Raw genomic sequence first — 23,879 nt, 5'->3', positions numbered from 1 at the left:
ATTTATAGGAGCTCTTTTTGTGATGGCAAAGAATTAGAAATTAAGGGGTTGACCATCAGTTGGGGAATGATTGAACAAGTTGTGGCATATGAATGTAGTGGAATATTATTGGGCTATAAGAAATGATGAGCAGGCAGATTTCAGAAAAGCCTGGAAAGACTTACATGATGCTGAGTGAAGTGAGCAGAACCAGCAGAACATTGTACACAATAATAGCAACATTGTGTGATGATCAGCTACCATAGACTTAGCTCCTCTGGGCTGTACAATGATCCAAGACAATTCCAAATGATTTATGATAAAAAATGCTCTCCACATCCAGAGAAAGAACTATGGAGTCTGAACGCAGATTGAAGCGTATTACCTTCATTTCTTTGCCATTCTCTTTCTCCTAGTTTTTCCCTTTTGTTCTGATTCTTCTTTCATAATATGACTAATGTGGAAATATATTTAACATGAATATAACCTACATATTATTTGTTTTTGGCGGGGGAAGGGAGGGAGAAAAATCTGGAAATCAAAATCTTTTAAAAGTGAATGTTGAAAACTATATATATGTGTATATATATATACACACACACATACATATACATACATACACACAAATAAATACATGTTTATATACATATGTGTGTGTATTTTTTTACACCCTGGTATTTAAAGCCCTCCAGGTTCTGGCTTCAACCTACCTTTCCGGTCTTATTTCATAACATTCTTTCCCACAAACTCTGTGGCCCAGCCAAAGTGGATTAATAGCTATTCCCTGACCTAATCTTTTGTCCAGCTTTTATGAATTTGTACAGTTCCTTTAATATCTAAAACACATTCCTATCTTATTTCTACATATTGAACTTTTTTCCAGTTCACATGCACATCCTGGAAGGGTCTTTCTTTAATCCCCCCAGTAGAGGGAGGTAATCCATCTTTCTCCTGTTTGAACTCCATTCATCTAACTCACATTATAACTATTTCTGTAAATATCTTATCCCCCCCTCCCTTCAAGTCTGAAAGCTAATTTAATGAATGGTAACGGGTTGTTTTTAACATCCTGATTGCTCCATCACCTGCCACTTGATAAATATTTATCTAATTGAAGCATTCTTGCAATAAACTTCTCCCTTAGCCATTTTGCTTACTTACTCCACAATCATTCCTCACATCTATCTTTCCGCTCCTTGTTGGTCTCTCTAACCACCGGGAGAAAAAAAGATTTGGGGGGACAGTATAGAGGAGGTAATCATAAGGATACCCAATGAAGCATCTTCCTGTCAATTCTATAATGAGATGACGGAGAACATTTGGAAGCAAGACACTCACATTTTTTCATCAGTTTAGATACAAAGTTCCCTTATATTTAAAGGATGCAAAGTAGAGGAATGTACAACAAGACAGAAAGATGGAAGATGGGGCTATATCCATAGAACAAAATATGTCTCCAAAAGTTCATAACAGTAATTCATTCCACAAAAAGAAACATATACCCAGACTTCTCTAAAAAAGAAAAATACAATTTAAAGTTTTATTATTTAAATTCAAGATTTTGAAAGCAGACACTTTGAGTTCTCTACTCCTATTTACAGTTAACTACACATAAGGACATCATCACCTATTTTGTGGCATTATACAGACATGAGAGACAGTCCCCCTAGCAAGTAAGCTCAGTTATTCAATCAATAAATCAACGGATACACGCTAAGAAGCTATTACGTATAAGGCATCAATTCTACCAAAGGAAGATTAACTACCTAGGAATGAACATTTTCATGAAAAATTATAGTGATTTTAAACAAAATCAAAAATAAGGGTACATTTACATAGTTGGGATTTTGGTTTGGTTTGTTTGGGGTTGTCTTTTTTGCATATCAGGTTTTCTTTGAAAAGAGATAATTTATAACATTTGCTTTAGAGACAAATTCAGTATATTTTTCCTAAGGTAACTAAGTCAATTGAGGTGCTTTAAACAGAGTTATGGTTTATACAGTTTCTCAGGAAATAAATCTATTCTGAATAGCAAGGATTTCTATTCTACTGTTTGGTTTGTACCTTTATTGGGTACCTGCTGTACCAGACAGGAAAGGATTTTCATTGTTTTGGTTTTACCTTGTATATAGTTCTAGAATTAGAGGCAAGAAGACTTCATTTCAAATCTAGCCTGAGATACACACAGATAGCCTGTGTGACTCTGCAAGTCACTTGACCTTTGCCTACCACACTTTCCTCACCTGTGAAAAGGGGCACCAATGGCACCTACCTCCAGGTTTGCTATGAGCAAAACAAGACAATATTTGTAAAGCACTTTGTGAATCAGAAAATGCGATGTAAATGCCGAGTATGGCTGTTATTAACATATAAAAATATATGTAAAGCACTTTGTAAATCCTAAAGTGCTACATAAAGGAGAACTAGCATTTATATAACAATCATTTAAACGTTCATACAGCAATTTAGAATATTAATGAATTTTACTGTCAAAACCACACTCCTCCTATGTAGAAATGGCTTACCCGTGGTCCCACATGATCAGTGCCAGGTGAGGCATTTAGACTCAGATTTATCCTGACTCCAGGATCCGCATACCTAGTTTGGATCTGGGATTCTAGAGTTGGAGCCAGAACATACTTTAAGAGGTCATATAATCTAACCCAGATAGGGCAGCTAGGTGGTATAGTGGATAAAGGGCTGGGCCTGGTGTCAGGAAGAGTCTTTCCTGAGTTCAAATCTGACCTCAGGCACATACTAGCTGTGTGACTCTGGGCAAGTCACTTAATCCAGTTTGTCTTGGTTTCCTCATCTGTAAAGTAAACTGGAGAAAGAAATGGTAAACCACTCTAGTATCTTCGCCAAGAAAATTCCAAATAGGGTCGAGTTGGCCGTGACTGAAAATCTGACCCCTCTCATTTTACAGATTAGGAACCTGATGCTCAGAGACGTTAAGTGGTTTGTCCATTAGAATCCAGATTCTTTGTCTTGCAATTTTTCAGGTATACCCTTTTGTCTCTTTCTTCCCATTATATGATGTTGCTTCTTAAACAATCAGAGACAGAATTTTTTGTGTAACCACTTGCCGAAATATGGTGAGAAGAAATGAGAAAATATAAATTCCAGAATGGTGGTACTTTATGGTGGTATAATTGGTGGTATAAATTCCAAGAAAGGTGGTACTTTACTGGTAATTATTCAGGTCACCCTGCTGAGGCTCAAAGAGCAGAAGGAAGAGTCACTTCCTCTGACACTTGGGCACCAATTCCTCCTCCTGAAGTGCTGGTTCTGGATTGAGCAAGATAGTTTCCCCATGGAAAGGAGAAGTGGCCTAATTAATCTCTCTCCTGTTCATAGTGGAATTTATCATAATTTATAAGAACAGTGAAAGAGAAGAGAGAGGCACCAAGTTTTCAACCTGTTCAAAAGCCCAAACAACCAAAGAAACTAACCTGCTGCCCTGTTGTATGTAAAGTGCTTTGCAAATTTTCTTTATATGTGACAATATTGCTGATTTGATTAAGCATACAACACAATCATCTCTCCCAAAGGCTGAAGTGATGAGAGAGACAGACAGACAGATAGACAGACAGACTGACTGACTGACAGACAGAGACAGAGAGAGAGCCTAACTCCTGCCTGTTAGTCCCATGTGAGGAAATTCATATATCTAGTTTTGCACCTGATTCTACCCAAAAAGAGAGGGAGTAGAAAGAAGAGGAGGATGTAATTAAATATAAAGATTTATACAAATATACACTGGGATTACAAGAAGGATTCACAGGCTCTACCCCCCAAAAAAAACCTGCCAGGAGTCTTCTCATATGGAGGTCTGAACCTATAAGAGAGAAATGAAGCAGGCTAATGCTTTCTGACTACGTCAGCTTATAAATCGAATAGGTGACATTTATTCAAACTTGAATTCCATAACTGAGAGACACACATCCACCTAATTCTGGAATATAAATGTCCCAACAATTCCCTCCAAATCCTTGACCTTTTCTTCCAATTTCCTTTTTCCAGTTCTTCACTTGTACAGAAACCTGGCTCTTTACTGGGGATACCATATCACTTGCAATCTTATACAGTGGAGACCACTTCTTCCAGTCTACCTACCACATAGGGCTAAGAGAAAAAAAGCAGCATGCAATCCATACAATGACAACAGTAATGTAAATAGAAAGAACTACAAAACAATCAGAAGTTAATAGTGTAAAATTACAAAAAACCAAACAAAACAAGTATGGCCCCAAAGAAAAGAAATGAGAAGAAACTCCTTTCTCTCTCCTTTGTAGATGTGAGAGGTTCATGAGGGTAATATATATAATTTCAAATTTTTTGATATATTGATTAGTTTTTCTGATTTTTTCTTCTCTTCTTCATTTTATTTTTTTCTTTCCAAACATGTTATGATACGGCTCTCTGAGAGGAGGAAGAGGGAAGGTTGGGGAGAAAATTTCCGATGATAAAAAAATAAAAGCCATCAATATCATATATTTTTAAAAGTAAAGATAGGCACAGTCTTTGTTCTCTATTGCTACTTCCAGAATATTCCTCCACCTCCATCCATAAAAGATTTTTCCACTTTCAAAACCCATGAATTCCCAGTATACCCACTCTCAATTTTTCTCAATGCCATCTGCTGTACTTTATATCCCTCTCCCAACTTCCTCAATAGGTGAATCATCTTCTACAACCCATACCTTTCTTTTTCTTTGGGGGGCTTAGTACTCAATTTGATGATCCATCAAACATCTTCACCTTTCAAATCATACTCTCCAAATTCAACAACCTGTTTCTCTACCCCATTCTAACCAAACACCAACATGGTCCTACCTAAGACCATCTCCTTTGCTGTCTCTTCATTCTCTACCCAATCCTTAATGAATGTTTTCCTCTAGAGTCTATCCCAGGGGTGAGGAACCTGTGGCCAAATGTCCTGTGAAGCTTGGAATCAGTCAAAGTGTTGCACTTAAAGACCTAGAAGGTCACATGTGGCCTCAAGGCTGAAGGTTCTCCACCGTGTCCTATCCTCAACCTTATCTTATGCTTAATATTCTTTCCCTAGGTAATTCTACCCATGGCTTTGACTATGACCCTTACATAGATGGTGCCCAGGTCTACATTTCCAGTCCTGATCTATCTTCAACTTAACTTCAACTTCATCTACCTACAAGACATCACCCGGATATAGCATCTCAGACTCAACATGTTCAAAACATATCTTGTTACCTACCTTCCCTCAAAACGATTTCTTTTCATTTCACTATTTTTTGGGGGGCACCAATATCCATTCTGTGTCTCATGTTTATAAATCTGGGCATTGTTTTTGACTCTTCCCTTTCCTTTACCTTTCAAATATGAACAATCCCCAAGCTCTGTTGATTCCACTTCCACATCTTTCTCCCACATCTTCTCTTCTGTTCCTGATTTCCCAGCTCTGATTCACTATCATGACCATGCGATTGGGCTACTGCAACAGTCCTGAGTTTTTACTGCCAAGCTCCACTTCTACCCATCTGTCCTTCACATTGCTGCCAGAATAGTCGTTCTAATGCATAGACTCAGTCTTGCTACTCTTCTGTTTAAAGATCTTTAGTGACTCCACTACTGTCTCTCAAATAAAGTTCAAACTCATTTATCTGGCATTTAAAGCCCCCTAAAATCACTAGCCTTCTCATATTGCTGTCTTCTAAACACTCTATGATTCAGCAAAACTAGACTACTCTCATGTCAAACGTTCTTCCGTATCCATGTGTTTGAGATTATTCCTTATAACTGGATGTCCCATATCCTCTTCTTCACTTAATTACCATTTATCCCTTAAATAATTATATAGAAAATACCTCACTCCACGAATCCTTCATTTCTCACTCCTCAGACCTCATATAACCCTGTTTTTTAACTCTCCACCATACTTATCATATGATATAGTGTATTCTAGTCATCTACATTCATGTTTTGTCCCACTACTGAACTATAGAGTGTAAGTGGGCAAGGATAGGTATCTTATCTGAAGATATTAGAAATCTATTATTTATTTAGATAAATGTTTTTTGTATCACATACACCTAACACGGCGTTTTGCACACAGTGGGCACTTCATATTTGGGGTGAATAAACATACTTTTAGCATGATAGGATTATTTCACCATAAGAAATAATACTATAGTAACATTATCTTCCATTGTGTGTTGGGGATAAGAGTGACAATGTATACATGTAAAAAGCACTGTATTCTGACAAAGAAGACCTGGGTTCAATGCTGAGTGTGCCATGTACTAACCTTTCTGAACTTTATTTTCCCCATTTATAGAATAGTTAGGCTAGCTAGACTAGATGACTTCTTAGATCTCTTCCAGCTTTAAATCCTTTGATCCTATCAGCTATTAGCTTCCTTCCCCAAACTCCCAGCTGGTCAGATTTAGAGGTAGATGGATTTCTCAAAAGGCAGGCAACAGAGGTATTTAATTAAGGAAGCATTAAAGGAGGTCTCATTCACCCACCCATCCCAAGCCTAGACATTCTTAACCTGGAGTTCAAGAATTTGATTTTTAAAAACATTTCCATAATGGTATTTCATTATAATTTGTTTCCCTTGCAATACTATGTCTTTTATCTTATGTTTTTACAAACATTATTTTAAGGAATCCACAGGCTTCCTCAGTCTGCCAAGGGGATCTAGTACATACACACACAAAATGTTGAGAACCCCTGGTTTAGCATAAGATGATGAATATGAAAGCACTTTTTCAACAGTAGAGTTTACAATACAAACAGAAGGGATTATCATAAGTGGAAGAGTTATTTATATGCTTCTTATTACTACAAATGAAAAACTGCAGTACTCATATAGACACATTTTATAAAGAACTGTAGGGCAAAAAAAATGATTTATTGACAGCACAGATGGGCTCACTGAATTAGCAGAACAAAAAGGTAAGATAGCCAACACAGACCATCGAGTTGAACTGATGAAACCCTTCACTTTTCTAATCGAGTCGTTCCATCCTCCTAACCTCCACCAAAAAAACACAAAAAAAAAACACCATAACCCTGTTAATAGCAAAGTACCCCAGATGAATAATGCCTTGTGCCGCTAAAGAAAATTACTTCCCCACAACTCTGTTCAGTGAGAGGAAAAGAAGTTTGTATAATATAAAAAAAGAATGAGAAAAAAGACCCAGTAAGATAAAAATGGAAGCTCTTGCTGTCCCTTTGGTCTTTGCTGGGAAGGGTAGAATCTGTTGATTATGGAATCTCATGATTCTCTTAACCAAGAATGTTTCACCCAGAATTTCTTCAGTGTTCTTCCAGTTAACTGAGGACAAGAAATTCTGAGGGAGGGATCGAAACTTAGAAAAAGTCAAACGAGGAAGTTCAGTTTCTCAAACCAAAGACTCTCACTCCCCCTTGCATTTTCAGCCTCCTTCCCAGCCTTGCTCCCTTCCCTATTGTAGATTTATATTTTTAGAAGTTGTGAAAGAGGTAGACTGAAAACCAAGATGGTGGATCAGAGGCAACCCAACTGAACTCTCCCAACATTCCCCTCCAAACAACTCTAAGATAACACTTTAAATCAAATTTTGGAATAGCAGAACCAACAAAAGGTCAGGATGAGTCATTTTTCTGGCCTAAGAAATTTTAGGATGTTGACAAAAGTTTCTGACACCTAGGTGGAAGTCTGTGCTGAGCCCACACACACTGTGGAAGCAGCAGCATCTTTGGAGCTCCCAGCTCAGAGATGGTAAGGAGAATTGACAACTAGTCAGAAAAAGACAATAGAGGACCTTTTGTGGGCCCTGGATAGAGCTAACGCTGATGGCAACTCTATTGCCCATGCACTGCTCTGGGTCATAGCTCCAGGGTGGAAAGGAGCACTGGGGATCAGACACAAGGAATCAGGGTCTCTGGTCCCAGTTTCAAGGCAAAGAGAATGCTGCTACAGGGAACCAGGGACTCTTCCTGGGTAAAGACCAGAGCACAGACTAGGAGAGCAGTGACCATACCTCTCCCAGAGTCATACCACCTGGGAAGTGCCAAAAACTTGCAGACTCCCAGAACTAGCCCTGAAAACAGCAGCATAAAATAGCCTGAAGTTTGGGGTAGTGCCTTTCCATCCCCACCATGAGCAGAGTTTAATTTTAACATAAAGTTCAAAGTCAAGAAATAGGCTGGAAAAATGAGCAAACAGCAAAAAATAATTTGATCATAAAAAGCAACTGTAATGGCAGGGAAGACCAAGACCAAACTCATAAGAAGACTATGATGCAAAAACAGCTACAACTAAAGCCTCAAAGAAAAATGGTATTGAACACAAGTCCAACAAGAATTCCTGGAAGAGTAAAAGAAAGAAACAAGTGGTAGAAGAAAAATTAGAAAAAGAGAGTGACACAAAAAAATTATGAAAATAGAATTAACAGTCTGGTAAAAGAGACACAAAAAATAAAATATCAGAATTAGACTAATGGTAAAAGAGAAACAAAATTAACTGGAAAAAAGAATCCCTTACAAAGCAGAATAGGTCAAATGGAAAAGGAAGTATAAAAACTCAACAAAGAAAAGAACTCTTTAAGAAACAGAATTGGCCAAATAGAAAAAGAGGTACAAAATCTCACTGAAGAAAATAATTCAGTTTTTTTAATTTATTTATTTTTAGTTTTCAACATTCATTTCCATACACTTTAAATTTTTTCTGACTCCCTCCCTCCTCCCTCCCCAAGACAAAATGCAATCTGATATAGGCTCTACATATACACTCCTATTAAACATATTTTCATACGAGTCATGTCATATAGAAGAATTACAACGAATGGGAGAAACCACGAGAAAGAAAAAACAAAACAAAACAAAACAAAAAAGAAAATAGTCTGCTTCACTCTGCATTCAGACTCCACGGTTCTTTCTCTGGATGTGGATGGCATTTTCCATCATGAGTTCTTTGGAACTGTTTTAGGTCCTTGCATTGCGAGAAAGGGCTAAATCTATCTAAATAAGTCATCGTTGACTGTGGCCATTACTGTGTACAATGTTCTCCTGGTTCTTTCTGCTCACTTCACTCAGCATCTATTCACATAAATTTTTCCAGGTTTTTCTGAAGTCTCCTCACTCTCCATTTCTTATAGTATAATAGTATTCCATTACATTCACATAACACAATTTGTTCAGTCATTCCCTAATTTATGGGCATCCCCTTGATTTCTAGTTCTTGGCCACCTCAAAGAAAGTTTCTATAAATATTTTTGTACATGTGGGTCTTATTCCCTTTTTTTATGATCACTTTGGGATACAACCCTAGAAGTGGTATTGCTGGGTCAAAGGGTACACATGTTTTTATAGCCCTTTGGACATAGTTCCAAATTGCTCTCCAGAGTGGTTGGGTCAGCTCACAACTCCACCAACAATGAATTAGTGTTCCAACTTGCATACATCTTCCTCAATATTTATCATTTTCCTGTTTTGTCATGTTAGCCAATCTGATGGATGTGATGTGGTACCTCAGAGTTGTTTTGATTTGCATCTCTCTAATCAATAGTGAGTTAGTGTATTTTTTCATATGATTATAGACAGCTTTAATTTCTTCCTCTGAAAACTGTCTGTTCATATCCTCTAGCCATTTATCAACTGAGGAATAAATTGTATTCTTGTAAATATGACTTGATTCTCTATATATTTTAGAAATGAGGCCTCTATCAGAGACACTAATTGCAAAAATTTTTTCCCAGTTCTCTGCTTCTCACCTAATCTTGGTTATATTGACTTTGCATAAAAACTTTCCAATTTAATGTAATTAAAATTATCCATTTTGCATTTCATAATGTTATCTCCTGTTTGGTCATAAATTCCTCTGTTCTCCATAAATCTGATAGATAAACTATCCCTTGCTCCCTTAATTTGTTGATAGTATCAGCCTTTATTGCTAAACCACGTACCTATTTGAACTTTATTTTGATATACCGTGTTAGGTGTTGGTCAACCCCAATATCTACCATTCTATTTTCCAGATAAGAAAATAATTCTTTAAAAATTAGAATTGGACAACTGGAAGCTTTATAAGCTTTATAATACTTTATAAGCATCAAGAAACAATAAAACAAAGTCAATAGAATGGGAAAATTGGAGAAAATGTAAAACATCTCAGGAAAAACAAATTATCTGGAAAAATATATCAAAAAGAGACCATTTAAGAAAGACAAAGAAAAAGTCTAGACATCATATTTCAAGAAATTATCAAGGAAAATTGTCCTTATATCTTAGAACCAGAGGACAAAATAGAAATTGAAACAATCCAGATCATATCCTGAAAGATATACCAAATTAAAACTCCCAGGAATATTATAGTCAAATTCCAGAACTTTCAGGTCAAAGAGAAAATACTTCAAACAGCCAGAAAGAAGTAATTCAAACATTGTGCAGCCACAGTCACAATTACACAAGATTTAGCAGCTTCCATGTTACAAGACTGGAAGGCTTTAAATATGTTACTCTGGAAGAAAAAGAAGCTAGGACTGCAACCAAGAATAACCTACCAGCAAAAGAGTATGATCCTTCAGAGGAGAAAATAGACATTTAATGAAATAGAGGACTCTGAAGCATTCCTGATGAAAAGACCAAGGCCGAATAGAAAATAGGACATTTAAACACAAGACTCAAGAGAAGCATAAAAAAGTGAACATGAAAAAGTAATGATGAGTCTCAATAAAGTTAAACTATATTTCTATGTGGGAAGATGATTCATGTATCTCCTAAAATCTTTATTTTTATTAGAGCAGTTAAAAGGAATTTATGGAGACAAAGGGCATGGATGTGAGTTGAATACGTTGGAATGCTTTAAAAAAAAGAAAATGGCTTTCTGGCTGCTGAGCTCCTTAAAGCGCCATGGGTGGGCATTTCTGCGGATTGCGGCGTGTAGAGCAGGCTTCCGGGAAGTCTCGGGGGCCCCGGGCCCACCTATGCTCGTCGGAAGCCTTAGTCCTAAAGAAATTAAGAAATATTGCCCCGATTCTGAACCCAAGATGCTGAATACTATTAAACCTGTTCAGGAAATGAAGAGATCTTGCCCAGGATTTGAACCCAAAATGCTGGCTTTACTATTAAACCCCTATTCAGGAAATTAAGAAATCTTGCCCAGGATTTGAACCCAAAACGCTGAATACTATTCAACCTATTCAGCTTTTGATGAAGATGTGTAGCAGCAGCAGTGATACAATGGGAAATAGACCAAGAAACTAGTTTCCACTGGAATGACAATATAGATTTGCCACCTCATTATCTTCAATCATCTACACCATTGTTGTCCTTCATTCATGTACAATTCTTCATGACTCCGTGGGACCATCATGTACCAGGCCCTTCTGTCCACTATCTCCTTAAGTCCGTCCAAGGTCATGGTTGTTGCTTTCATGATACTATTCATCTCATCCTCTGCCATCACTGTCTCCTTTTGCCTTTAATGTTAAAATTCAAGACAACTTTTACACTCTCCTCTTTCACCCTCATCAAGAAGCTTCTTAATTCTTAACTTTCTGCCGTCAGCAGTATTGTATGCTGTCACGCATATCTGAGATAACTGATCTTCCTGTGATCTTAATTCTGGATTTTGATTTGTCCATTCTGGCATTTTGCTTGATGTACTCTGCATGTAAATTAAATAAAGTGACAATATGGAAAAAAAAAAAAAGAAAATGAAGAGATGAAAAAGGGATATACTGGGAGAAAGAAAAAGTAGAATGGGGAAAATTTTCTCACATACAAGAGGCATGCAAGGAAGAGCTTTTATAGTAGAAGGGAAGGGGGGTAGGGGTGGCAGGAAATGCTTGGACGTTGCTCTTGTAGGAACTGGTTCAAAGAGAAAAGTATATACATATGTGTGTATGTATGTATGTATATTTTACATATATTATATATGCACACACACACACTCAGTTGTGTAGTTGTGTATAGAAATATAACTAAATATGGAAATAGTAGGAGAAAGGGATGAGAGAGAGATGTGGAAGGAGAAGATGATAAAGGAGAAGGAATATTGAGAGAGTCAATATTTAAAGCAAAATAGACTTTTGAGGAGGGACAGGATAAAAAGAGAAGTAGAGGATAAAACTAAAGAAAATGAGATGGAGGGAAATACATAGTAACTGTGACGGGATGAGTTCATCAATAAAACAGAAGCAGATAGTAGAATGGATTAGAAATCAGAATCCAACAATACATTGTTTACAAGAAACACATTTGAAACAGAAAGATACTACACAGTTAAAATAAAAGGCTGGAGCAGAATCTAATGTGCTTCAGCTGAATTTTTTAAAAAGGCAGAGGTAGCAATCATGATTTCAGACAAGACAAAAACAAAAATAGACCTATTTAAAAGGGATAATCAGAGAAACTACATTTTGCTATAAGGTACCATAGACAATGAAGTAATATCTCTCACACACACATGATTACAAAGAAAGAGATTAAATTTAAAACAGTTGTTGAAATAATTGCTTATAATTAGTTCGTGGTTCCCAGGTTAAGAATAGCCACTCTATGCTAAGTAAATTCAGACATAAGGGACAGCTAATTAGGAAAGAACAGCACCTGGATGTGTTGAACACAAGCGTTAGTGTTCCTCAAACTAAAAGTCTCCTCAACTTCATCATATTCCCTATTAATCAATTTTTCCTTCCAGTCTCATCTCATTAACTTGTTTCCTGCCCATCTGAGCCCTCCCTTCATCATCTCTCCTCCTCTCTATAAAGCCTCAAGCTTAGATAGATGAAGTACAGATTAAAATAGACTCCTCATTTCAGAAATGTAGAATTAGGGGAAGATGTTAATACTGTGTCCCCCTTACATGAAAATGTGATAAATGGTGGTTGAATTAATTAAATCCTACTGTACTTTTTTTAATAGAAGAAAGTTGGAGGGATTGTTGCTGGAGCTTTGAGAATAAAAATCATTGCCTTAATTACTAAATACTTTTAGAAATATGTATGTATGTATGTATGTTATATACGTGATATGTTATATATGTATGTATATCAGGATATACAGCTTCCATTTCCAACTCTGCTATGACTCCCTGGTAACTTGAAATTTAAAGTCACATGAGTCTTTAGAAGTCAATTAGTCCAAATTTATCATTTTACCGATGGAAACCAAAGTTAAGGAAGGGTCAGCGACTTGCTCTAAGTCTCACAGAGGGCAAGAATGTGTCTCTTCCAAACTTTCTATCTCCCATAGTGTCCACCACAGAGCTTTGCACACAGCAAGTATCTAATAAATATTTGTCAAATTGAATACAAAAAAATTAGCAAAAGTTTAATATCTGCAGATTCTCATTCTAGTGAAACTAGAAAGCAATGAGATGAATTTATATTATCTACAGTGTCTTCCAGCAGGAGATTCTATGATCCTAAAAGTAACTAATGGAAGTCAGTCCCAAAGCATATTACCCTCCAAGGTGTAATTACCAGCAAAACAGTCCTTCTGGGTGTACAATGGGGTAGAATATTTGAGAAAATTCCTTTGCAAAATTTTTCTTAGAGAATCTAAAATTAATAATAGTAATATTTAGTATTTACACAACACTTTGCTGTTGTAATTCAGACAAATAACATGGGAAGAACTTGGAGATCATCGTGCACATTTAGAGCAACGTTGCAATGATGATAATTGTGGAAGACTTGGTTTCTCTGATCAATACAATAATTAAAGACAATTCCAAAGACTCATGAAGCAAAAATGCTATCCACCTCCAGTGAGAGAGAACTGAAGGACTCTGAGTACAAGCTGAAGTATAATTTTCTCACGTTCTTTATTTTTCTTGTTTTTTTTTAATATGGCTAATATGAAAATGTGTTTTGCATGATTTAACATGTATAATTGATATCATACTTCTTGCCTTCTCAGTGGGTGGGAAGGAGTGGGTGAGAGAGAATTTGGAATTCAAAATTGAAAAACGAAAGTGATAAAAATAAATAAATAATAAATGTAGGCCAGGGTTCTGGGGGTGGGTAGTGAAAGAGAGAGAAGAGAAACCACTCATAAAGTTGTGTGATTTAATTGTCATAAAATGCAGAAGTTGTATGTATAAGTCCCTAATCAATATTAGGGACATCAATGGACCTTTAAAGGTTTTCTTCCATGTTCTTCCATTAATTTTCATAAATTTTACCATGCTTTCAGAATCACTACCTCCTCTAATTCTCCACCACTTAACCTATGGATCATCATTGCTCTTCCCAGATACACGACACTATATTCTCCAGAATAATAGGAAAGTAATTAAAGCCCAAGAGAAGCAAGTGCTTTCTGGGCACTTCATAGGAATCGCTAGATTTTACAAAAGGTACAAAAGAGGCTCTGTGGGCCAGGGAAGTGACAAGGTAAAAGGTTTAGAGAAGTGTCTAGGGTCACCAAACGACACAACTCAAACAATCTTCTATACCAAAGTTTTAAAACTTTTGCATCATGGACCCAAATTGGCAGTCTGATGAAGCTTATGGACTCCTCTCTCTGTCTCTCTCTGTGTCTCTGTCTCTGTCTCTGTCTCTCTCTCTCTCTCTCTGTCTCTCTCTGTCTCATTACAAATCTAAATGTTCTTGTCCTACCTGAGGTAGTTTCTGTTATCACCCCCATTTAACTGATGACAAAACAGAGGCTGATGGACATTATATAATATACAGAGGTTCATACAACTAAGCAACTGTTCGAGATGGGATTAGAATTCAGGTAATCCAGGCTCTAGGGCCAGAGTTCTATCCACAGCACTATTTACTTTCCTAGAATTGATCAAGACATGCTTACTGAGTGCCTTTTCTGTGCCCAGTGGCATGGTGTAGTGGAAAGAATACTGGATTAGAAGTCAAAAAGCTTGAGTTCTAGTCATGTGACCTTGGGTTATTCTTTTCACAGTGGAGGCTCAGTTTCTTTCCCTGGGAATGTAGAAAATAAGATCTGCCTGACTTCCAAGTTTGTTCTGAAGATCAAACTATAATGAAAGTTAAAGACTCTCTGATAAAACAATAATGCATGAAATAATTCTAATGTATTATTACTGTTACAGGTCCAGTGGAAGATACCAAGTCAGTTTCAGATATGTAGCCCCTGTTCCTGAGGAAGTTTCTTTGTCTGACTTAAGTCTTAACTTTGATTAATATTGTTTTCTTATCCCTGATGAATACCTGAAGAAAACATCATAACGTTAATGGTGACCAATATCTGTGTATACAGATGTGGACAAAATTGTTTATCGATAAAATTTAGAAAACTTTTATGTACTAACATTCACATCAATATTTTTTCATCATATGTACATGTATAGCTATAAGAACTGGACCTTTGATGATTCCATTGGTACCAGAACTCTTTGATAAACAGCTGCAACAAGATAGGTCAACACACCTTCTCTGAAACCTATAGTCATAGAGTGACCTAGACTCCTCCGTGGTTAAATGAGTGCCTCAAAGCATTCACTTAAGACCACATAGACAGCATATGGAACAAAGCAGACTTGAACCCAGGTCTTCCTGGCTCTATACCCAGAACTTTAAAGTGCATATAAAATGCCTTACAAATGTTAACTCAAAGGATCTTTACAACACCCTATGAGGTAGGTGATACTATTATACCCATCATACAGATTAGGAAAGGAGGCACAGAGAGGCTGAGTGACTTGCCCAGAGTCAGACAGCTAGTTAGTGTCCATAACAGAATTTGAACTCAGGTCTTCCTGGCTCCAAATCCTATCCACTGTAAAAACCTAGCTATCTATCCAGATGTGTATGTTTCTATTTACGTTACCTTCCGATAAACATAAGTTTGTACGAAGAATATTTTAAATTGCAAAGTTTTTAACGTTTTTAGTATCCTAATAGCTTGAATCACTTTTAAACCACTGAAATTCTGAGGAATTCCCTTTCAGATACAAATGTAAAGCATAATGTTCATTTACTGATCTGAACTATCTTTCCACATTTTACAACTCAAAGACCTAACCACATTAGCTGATTAAAGGTCAGCTGTTAGCATTCAGTATCAAACTTTCACAGCATAGAAAAACTATCTCTTGAACAGAATTTTGATTATCGGAAGCTAATGAAGTTAAACCAAGACCTTTCCTACCTATGATGTAACTACAAAGGCCAATCTTGGGAAGGAGTGTAATTAATCATAATTATTACTATAGTTAAGCCCATGTTTAGTTAATCATTTTAGGGTTGCACAATATTTGACATGCATTATCATGTTTGAACCTCACAATAACCATATGGGTTAGGTACAATTATTATTATAATTTTGTAGATGAGGAAAAAAATGTATCTCTAAAAGGTTAAGTGACTTACCCACTAGGGTCATTCAACTAATAACTGTCTGAGGAAGCATCTGAATGAAAGCCTTCCTGAATATATCTACTATACCAGGAAGCTCATGTAAATAGAGAAAGAAAACAAAACTAAACCCCAAAGTATTTAGTCTTCATTCTCCCTGCACCTGGTTACTCTTTTCATTTAATGACATTCCCAGCATAATTATCATTGATGCTTTATTACCATATAGATTATGGAAAATTAAAGTTCCCAAGTCTTACAGAATTCATAAAGAAGCTTCTCAAGAATTTCTGCATCTAAACACTGAGAACCCACTGGAGGCCCAATACATCACCAAAAAATTCTCATAAACTTAAATTTTCTTTCTTCCTTAGCTCAAAAAGCATTCTTTGTCCTTGTTATTAAGATGCTGGTGCTGCACTTGAAAAAAAAAAACAAATAAACCTCACTCCTATATTTTCATCATCTTTTCATTTACCTTTTCTTTTTTTTTCTTACTTTTGAATGTTATTTTAATCATCTTTTTCTTTCTATAAATTTCTCTCTTCTACATGCATGACTTTTTTCAGGCACCCAACCGACATTGCCTTTGGACTCCAAACTGTAATAGCAACTCTAAAGTTTTTATAGTAATAAAAATACCCCATAGGGCATTAGTTATGGGTATGTCCTATTTTATGAAGATCAAATTATACAGTGCAAAGATTCCCTTTCTTACGTAGTGAACACAGGATAGCTCATATCTGTGGAGCATAACTATGTCACAGACTAACTATTGGGTTAGGAAACAACAAATTGAGCAAAAATCCTCCCAGCCTGCTATTTTGGCAATCAAGCAATTTGGATTTGGATGCAGTTTGGATTCTTAAAACACCTCCCACCTTTTCTGCAGAGTGGATCAACAGACTTAAAAATCAGGCCAAAAAGTTCAACTGCATTTACTGAGCTCTGGAGAAAGCTAAAGCAAACGAGATCATGCAGGAAAAAGTTGCGACTGGAGCTACACCCTTCCCCCAGTGCAAAGGAAAAGCAAACCTCTGTAGTCTCAAAATAACTCTCGCTTCCTTTTCACTAAAGGGCTGGACAGCTTATCAGATGTCCGTAAGCCCTGTTCCCCAATAACTGTATGACCAGCAGCCCTGAAGACATCCCACACAAAACTCTGCTTCCTCTCTGCCCAGAAATGTGATTTAAAAAAAGAAAGAAAAATTAAGTTTCCTTTTAGTATCGATTCAGAGATCCAGTAAATCATGTTCCAAAGATGTGCGTGTCGGCTCCTGGCTTTGCCCCAGCTACCTGTGTGATCTTCCCCTCTCTGGGCCTTAGATCTTTATCTCGAAAAGAAGATGACCGCTGCCAGCTCTAACCCATCTAATCCTGCTACGTTCTCCGGGGATCCCAGGGCAGAGGATTTCGCAAGCTGACAATTCACCGGAGAGCACCTCTGCCCCTTTATCGCCCGCAGCCCGCACAGGGAAAGCCAAGGGAACTTCTTACTTTCTGGAAAGCCAAGCAGGAGGCGGAGAAACCCAGCAACCTTTTCAAGCTGACGGAGGGACGTCCCACATCACCCCCTCCTCCTCCTCCCACCCCCCCACCACCCCGGGACACACAGCTCGAGAGATCAGCGTCCAAAGCACTCTAACTCTCCAGCTCCGCACCTCAGACCAAAACAAAAGCAAAAGACACCTTTTCCCCTGGCATCGGCCGGCGCCCCCAGCTCGCGAACCCCCCCCCACACACACACGCACACCCCTCCTGGGCTCGGCGCCCGCGACAGGTAAAGCACCTGCAGTGATTTCCCGCCCCCTCCCCCCCGTCGGCTGCTCTGCAGCCGCCCACGCGTTTTGTGTGGCCAAGAAAGCGGGGCGGGGACCTGTAACCAAGACACCCAAGGGTACCTTAGTCAAGGGCTGAGGTGGCAGGAAGGGACAGCAGCTTTCTCCCCAAACCAGCTGGCTAAGGGATCTTACCCCCACCTTTCTTCAGTGCCGGGAGCTTTTCCCGCGCCCCCAAACACACACACACACACAGACACACACACACACACACACACAGACACACACAGACACACACAGACACACACAGACACACACACACACACACACACACACACACACACACACGGGCCTCTCGCCAGTTCTTGGGCCACTCGCCAGCTTTTTCTGTCCTTGTCTCAGCACCGTTTTCCCAGCACACAGTAAGCGCTTGATAAATGTTTGCTGACTTGTGCAAATCAGTTAGAGCCCCGACCAAACGCTTTCCTCTCCAAGCAGCCCGGGGAGCCACTCCCTGAGACGCCGCCTCTCATCCCATCCCAATGGACCCACCGAGTCCCACGATCCCGCTCCGCTACTCACCCTCCTGGTTTGGAAAGTTGGGGTGCCGCGCTGGAGCTCCACGGTGACTTCAGCCCAGATCTAGGATGGGGTGGGGAAAGGAGTGAGGGAGGCGAAGCCCAGGGAGGCGAAGCCCAGGGAGGCTTTGGGAAAAGGGAAGAAGGGAGAGGGAGGAGAAAAGGGGACAGGGATCGGGAGAAAAGTTTCAATGGTTCCGGACAGAAAGGGGGAAACCCCTACTCTGTTGTGGCTGTTGGAGGCCCACCAGGAATTGAGGGGTGGCCGCTCTTCCCTGGGCCAAGAAAAAGTCTAGAGCAGCCCCAGAGTTTCAGGGCAAGCTCGAGCACCCAGCCCCTGGCAGCCAGAGAGGAACTAAGCTGGGTTTCAGGGGGTTGGCTGAGAGGTTCCCAGCTACTTCCTGGTATTTCGATTTGCATACACAGCCTTCAATGGGGGAGGTGTCCGTTGGGTCTTCTTGGCTTAAAATCTTACTCTTCTATGTGACCGTCCCAAGGAGTTTAGAGAAAAAGAAAAAAAAAGCGAACCCGGGAAAAGCTAAGTGAAGGCTGGTCACCTGATTGAAGATGCAGCTCAGAGACTTTCAGATGGGGAGTGAAGGGCATATCTACAGAATTGGCACTGGAAGAGACCTGGGAAAATATCTACCATCTTTTACAGATAAAGTCACGGAGGGGTTGAGTAGTTAGTGGCAAATACAGGATTTGAACTCAGGTTTGATCATTTTGCGATTCTTTCTGCTACACCATGTTGCTTCTGATAAAGGGGAAAAGGAACAAGAAGGGTTTGACGCTGAGATCATGAAATGCAGCATCGTGGCTAGAAAGCTGGTCTTAGAGTCGGGAGAGAACTCTGTTCAAGTCGTATCTGACTCACACTGGCTGTGTGATCCTGAGCAAGTCACTTCTCAGTAGTCCAGGCAACTCCGGAAGACTAAATTGCTATGCCGGTGCAGCTAGGCATGGACTGATGGGGTTAGTTCCCTAATCCAATAAAATGACAGGTGGGTTTAAAAAAAATGGCTGGAAGTTAGGATGCTAGAGTACATAAAGATCCATTTTACCTGAGACCCTAATAGTTAAGTGGTTTGCCCGCTGTTACACAGGTGAATCAGAGTCTGGATTTGAACCCATGTTTTTTCTTCAGTGCTGTTTCACTCCACCGGGACCCTAGGTCATATCCCAGTCTCCTTCCAGGAGTTGTAGGATTTCTCTTCGATGAAGCCACACCTATCCTTCACTCATCAAAGCATAACACTCCCTCAGCGTGAAAGCTCTGGACGATACTTCTTCTGCCCCGCAGGGCAGTTACAACCTAAACTCGAAGGGGGCATTGACAACTGGACAAATGCCTTTAGAAAATCCCCCTCGAAATCCCTAGCATACTCACACCCCTTTCCTTCAGATCCTTTCCCGTGACAGGCGCCCCTAAAAAGGTAGACTCCACTCCAGGGAAGTAATAGAAGAAGAGCCCTGTCCTTCCCTTTCCTCCTTTTTCCTTTGGGATAGAACAAATCTAACAGAATTATCCCACATGAATAGCTTGTATTTTGCATCACAGATCTCTTTACATTACCTTTCCTTTGAAATCCAACCCTCTTCCTATCTTTGCTGTTTCTGTTAAGGGTCATCACAATCCTTCCAGTCATACAGGTTTGAAACCTTGGTGTCATCTTTGACTTCTCACTTTCATTTATCCCACACATTCAGGCAGCTGGCAAATCTTGTCATTTCTAGCTCCACATAATCTCTCATTTTGTCCCCTTCTCTATTCTCTCCTCTCACACCAACCATCACCCCATTTCCTGCCCTTATCATCTCTCACCTGAACTGTTTAATGGGATTCTGATTGACTTCCTGGCCTTCTCTCTCCCTACTGCAGTTCATCCTCCCACACAAGCCCAAGTGGTTTCCCATAAGCTTGGGTCTGATCAGGTCATCCCTGGTACCCAGTAAACTCCAAAAGCTATTTGTTACTTCTAGGATCAAATATCAAGTCTTCTGTTTAGCATTCAAAGCCCTTCACAAGTTGGCCCCAGTCTACCTTTCTAGCTTTATTAGACATTACTCCCCTTCATGAACTCCAAGGTCCTGCCAAGGTCCAAGGTCTTCTTGCTGTTTCTTGTGCTCATGCAAAAAGCACAACTAAACTCTCCAAACATGAATAGAAAATTAAGGTCTGAAGTAATGTATTAAGCAGAATCAGGGAAAGAAAGAGGAATGGACTTCTATGGAAAACTTACTGTTCCTATGAAATCAGAGACAATTCACTTTTGCTTTTGTTGTTGCTTTGTTTATAGTGAATATCAATATGCCAAGAAACATGACTCCTGCTGAAAAGCTGTTCTGCTCACTGACAATTATGACCTATTACTTGGATTGTGGCATTACATATCTTTCAATAGAAAAGTATCCAAACGTGAAATTCACCGGCTTGGTTAGACATACGGATCAAATTAATTTAATGAATACTAACCATTACAAGTCTATCCCGTTCCCTGGGACATGAAAAGTTTATGGGGTTTTTTTTTAATAATGAAGCATATTCAATCATATTATTCTCAAGAATTAAAAGATTTTTATATCATTAAGAGATAAACTTTAAAATATTGCTTACTTCATGTTTTTAATGTCTGCTTATTTAACATGTTTTATGTACATAATATATTAATACAATAGTACATTATTTAATTTGTAAATATACATATAATGTATACCGAAGTCTTAGTGCAGTTTTAAGTTTTAATAGCTTAAATAACTGTAAATTGGGAATGTATGCTGAAATTTTATTTTTTTACTGATAGAGGTGCATAATCTACCTGCATCTCTTCCTGTTTCAGTATTTTCCTGCATGACTTTCAAAGACATCCATAATTTTAACACCATCGGATCTAATATGTAAAAGGCCCCTAATCAAGGAACTGGGGATAGAAGGTGATCAGATAGCTATGACTGAGAGTTTGCTGTCAACAACTAACCATTCAATAGATTTGAAAAGTAACTAAAATTTCTATAACTCTGCAGGATTTGTGAAGCACTTTGCATAAATGATCTTATTATCTCCTCACAACAACCCAGAGGCAAATGCAACACATATAATTTTCCTCATTTTCAAATAAGATAGCTTCCCAACAACCTAGTGAAGTAAACACTACAGATATTATTATACCAATTTTATAGGTAAGGATCTGAAGGCTGAGAGCAATTAAATACCTTGCCCAAGATCACGTACCTTAAGTGTCTTCAGGTCTTATGCCTGACTCTATCTAGTTCTCTAGCCACCATACCCTGCTACCTCCTGAGTTATTCCTAGGCTATAAAGAAGAGTAAGATGTCACAGAACCTGAGTTGGAAGGAACTTCCAATACCTTACTAATAATCTCCTCTACAGTCTAGATTGTGGCATTTTCATCTTTATCATCTGATTTGTTCCATTTAATTCAATTCAGCAAACATTTATTAAGCACCTACTATCTTAAAGACCTTCAGTAAAAGGGAGCCTTCAATTTTCAGAGGCAAGCTATATATCTCTCCAAAAGTTAAAATGTTTTTCCCCATATCAAACCAAAATTCCATTGTATAATTTCCACACGTTGCTCCTAGTTTTACCCTCAAGCCAAAAAGAAGTGTAATCTGTCTTCCATCTGACAGTCCTTCAAATGTTTGAAGCCATCATGGTTCCCTAAGTGTTCTCACCACTAGACTAAACATCTCCAGAATCCAACATTGTACATTTTCTATCCCCTTCACCATCCTGGTTGCTCCAGTTAGACAGTACTGTTCAAAAATGTGATGCCCCAGATCAAACACAGTACTTCAGATGTTGTCTTTCTAGATAAGAATACAATAAGATCACAAGTATTTTGATGTATTCATCTCAATGTTTCACTGGAATATCAAATCCATCAGTTTAGATCAAACATCTATGTCTTCTCATCTTGTACAAGTTTTGTTCATGTTTTTCCATAGATTTTCCATAGAACATAATCCCCAAATTCTGGAGTCTTTCCTCCAGCCTTTTTATATGTTAGGGGTACCAGTGAAGCAGTCAAGATATCCATCTGTTATCCCATACATGATCAGCCTGCCTTTTTTTTCTGATCATATGTTGTACATTTCCTCAATTCAATAACTTATGCCTCTTCTTTGAAGGTCACTATTGGAAACACATTGCTATCTATTTCCACGCATCTCTCCATTGATCTTTGTGTCACTCACAATGCTGATTCTTTGGAGATTATTGTGCTCAAGATTTATAACCATATAGCATTACTAGGAGAATATTTGTCTTTCTTTTTAATGGATTTTTTAAACTGAAGATCAACTCTGGATTCTTAAAAGCAAGATTCTATTTATCAAATATTATCAATTCAATCTAGTAAATATTTATTAAATATCTGTTCTATACAAGGTATTGAACTATCCAGTTTACAGTCTTCTTATTATTCAATCCTGGGTCCTACATTAGTATCATTTTTGGTTCCTGCTTCAGGTTTATGTGCTGATGAACTAATTAAATGTATTAACAATCCTACTGCCCTCCTCCTTCATAGATGAGAATGGAATACAGAAGATTATGTATTCAAAACTACTATTGTCATTGGCTGCTATTAATTACCTAATGGCCAACCTATTAATGAAGTCACTCTCCACTCTTTAGTAAGCTGTTCTCAGACAGCAAAAAAAGACAACAGCTGAAGACCCAGATTCCTGGGGTACTTTCCAAGAGACCTCTTCCAAGCTGATGTCAACTCATTAATGACTTGTCTGAGTCCAGTCACCCATCCAGTTCTGAATCTACATAACTGTAGTATCATCCAGTTCACATCTCTCCCTCTTGAGTACAAGGATAGCCTTAGAGACTCTGTCAGATGTTTTGTAAAATCTAGGTATACTATGTACAGAATAGTCTCACCTTCTGCCTATTTATTGATCATATAAATTTAAAGGAAAAGAAATGAGATTAGATTGGCATGTAGAAATGCTATTCGTTACCACCACCTTTTCACTCCCCTAATTCCACAAGTCCTTTAAGAAAACATCCCAGAATTTCATCAGGAGCAAGCTCATCAGTTTGGAGCTTTTAAACTTTCTCCCTTTGGCATTTAAAAAAAATCAGTACTGTATTTGCCACATTCTCATCTTGCAGCATCCTTGTTCTATATAATTTTTTCAAAGGGCACTGATAGCAAGTGGTTTAGTAGTCACCTTCACCATGTTCAAAGTTCTGG

The 23,879-nt window shown here is 38.3% G+C and overlaps 1 protein-coding gene across 5 annotated transcripts in view; it reads right to left on the bottom strand.

Moving 5' to 3' along the window:
- LYN (LYN proto-oncogene, Src family tyrosine kinase) overlaps positions 1-23,879 on the bottom strand; it is a 160,851-nt gene that overhangs the window by 117,459 nt on the left and 19,513 nt on the right. The window contains exon 1 of one of the 5 annotated variants that reach the window (XM_072604622.1): positions 18,653-19,040. The exons of 1 other annotated variant lie outside the window; for it this stretch is intronic. The gene's annotated coding sequence lies outside the window, so the exon portion shown is untranslated. Of the gene's footprint in view, positions 1-17,588; positions 17,787-18,193; positions 18,617-18,652; positions 19,041-23,879 lie in introns of those variants that run through there. 3 more of the 5 variants (XM_072604618.1, XM_072604619.1, XM_072604620.1) reach the window with 3 other exon arrangements.

The sequence above is a fragment of the Notamacropus eugenii genome, chromosome 4 (genome assembly GCF_028372415.1).
Source record: "Notamacropus eugenii isolate mMacEug1 chromosome 4, mMacEug1.pri_v2, whole genome shotgun sequence".
In the NCBI taxonomy this organism is placed as follows: Eukaryota; Metazoa; Chordata; class Mammalia; order Diprotodontia; family Macropodidae; genus Notamacropus; species Notamacropus eugenii.
The sequence above is the reverse complement of the archived record's forward strand: the minus strand, read 5'-3'. Positions and strand labels throughout refer to the sequence as shown.